A 2,401-nucleotide genomic window follows, 5' to 3' on the forward strand; every position below is an offset into this window, starting at 1 on the left:
GGGGGGGGGTGCGCTTCAACTCGCCTAAGGCACCAAAATGGCTAGAGCCAGCACTGGGTTAGATAAATCATCCGGATCACAGATCTCTTTCTTTTAAGTGTAGTTTTGTGACTCCACATGCTCCAGATTTTATTTAAAGATTTTGCTTTTTTTTTTTTTTTGAACAAGCTTTAATCTATGACATGTTTTTCCCCAGGTAGAAGTCAGAGATCCTAAAGATAACTAACTCGCAGCTTCTCACTAAAACAATTAAAAGCTCGGAGGCATTTTGCTCACTCCTTTTCACGGTGAACAAACAAACCACCAATACCCACAAAAGTCTGGCTTTTGTCACCAGTGGGAAAAGGTTCAATCGAATTCATGCAGGTCAAATGACTCTTCTGTAGTCACAGGTAATTATCCAATGTAGCTTTTTCTTTCAGCAGATGAACACATGTTTTAGAGCCTTTTTTAAAATCAGCGCAGTATTGTCAACTAAAGGAAACTTGTGACTAATGATTCTTACTTCTTGCACAAAGTCAACCTTTTTTCTATTCAAGCAGATCGTAAACAAGTTTATTCAGTCAGAGTTACGTGAGCAACTTTCTTCCAGGGAGCCATTTTGACATTTTTAAGCACATTGAAGGGCCACAAACTAAAAAATAATGGACCCAAGATGTCACCCTCATCATTTTAACACAATATATCACCAAGTAGATATGCTTATTATTATTATTTTTTCAATGAGGACACATTTATTTAACATATTAMAGAGATTGCCTGAAGGGACACATGTGAGTTTTTTGATTTAAAAAAAATCTAGTTATTTTTTCTGTTTTGGAAGTCTGTCTCTGTCGATTAAAATTTGTAATTTACAACAGCTTAACTGTTGTTAAAAACAAACCGTGCTTTCCATTTCTCTGTTTTCTGGTTTTAAATTTCTTCAAGATCTTTTGGTGAAATCGTCGTTTTCTTGTTGCTATTAAAGACATCAAGGGCCAGATTTATGTGGCCCTCAGGCCATCTTTTGCTCTTTTATGAGTTAAAGAGATGGAAGTGGGGAAAAAAGCTGTGATATAATCTTTTATTTAAAAAGAAAATGCCTAAAAACACACAAAAACGGGAACAAGATTATGTAAATATGTATCTGTAGAAACCACAATTTTCCAAAATGCATTCCTATAATTTGATGCTTCTATTGTTGCAGTTGTTGTATTTTTTTAAATGACTCCTACTTTTTTAATTGTGAGGCTTTGTGCTGTAAAAACACACAGAGGAAGAACTTTCACTTGTTTTTTTTAGATCATTTGGACCAATAAATGTTAGAAAGTTATGAGGTTTTAAAATRGTTTCCTTTTCTCTTTGCACATTGCTAGCAGGCGCAGTAATRCAGCCATGTGTCAGCAAAACATTTAAAAAATAAAAACTTTATGAGGAAATAACTCACACATGTCAAACTCAAGGCCCCCGGAACAAATGTGGCCCGTGGATGACTTCCTTCCGACTGCAAAATAAATAAATAAATAAATAAATAAATAAATAAATAAATAAATGGTTACTTAATTTAATAAGAAACTAGTTTTTTATATCAATGATGAACTCACAACCACTCAATGGTGAGTCAAACTTTCATACTTTTACTTTTAATAGTGCTTCTGTGTTATTTATTTAACGTTCAGTCAGTCGTACAGGTAGTGTTTTCAGTGTTTAAAAGAGGGTGTGTTAAAACACTGTTTCTATGCAGGAAATACCGCATAGAGGTCAGTTATTAGTTGTAAAATGTGCTCAGCCATAACAATGAAACAAGCTTTGTGTTTAGTCGAAGTTAAACACAAAACATCAAAGTTAATTACAACTGTCCCTTTGAGGGCCACCATAATGCATGTGAGTCTGACACTTCTGAAACTTAAAGGATAAATCATGTTGCATTTAGACAGTGGTGGGCACGGTTTCCCCAAAGCACTAAAGCACTAATAGGGGAACTAATTTCTTGATTAGTGCTTTAGGGCTTTTGTAATTTTTTTAATTCATTAGTGGATTAGCACTTGCTAAATTTATGGGCTAAATTTAGAAGCACTAACTGAGGTCTATAAATGTTATTGATCAACATTATTGTTCACAGTTGAGGGTGAAAACTATCATACATTTTGTTCATATGCGTGTATCTGTAAGGTCACATGTCAAACTCAAGGCCCGCAGGTCACATGTGGCCTGTGGGTGACTAATTTGGCCCAGCAAGGGCACTAAGTGACAATATCCAGCACACAGTAAATATTGTCTCATGTTGACTCTGAAGAATGTTTCAGGTGTCAATTAGATTTTTTAGTGCTTTAGAATTAGCTTTTACTACATTTTTCAGTGTGTTAGTGCTTTAGAATTAGCTTTTACTACATTTTTCAGTGTGTTAGTGCTTTAGAATTAG

Source organism: Austrofundulus limnaeus, unplaced genomic scaffold (assembly GCF_001266775.1).
Source record: "Austrofundulus limnaeus strain Quisiro unplaced genomic scaffold, Austrofundulus_limnaeus-1.0 Scaffold86, whole genome shotgun sequence".
NCBI classification, from domain to species: Eukaryota; Metazoa; Chordata; class Actinopteri; order Cyprinodontiformes; family Rivulidae; genus Austrofundulus; species Austrofundulus limnaeus.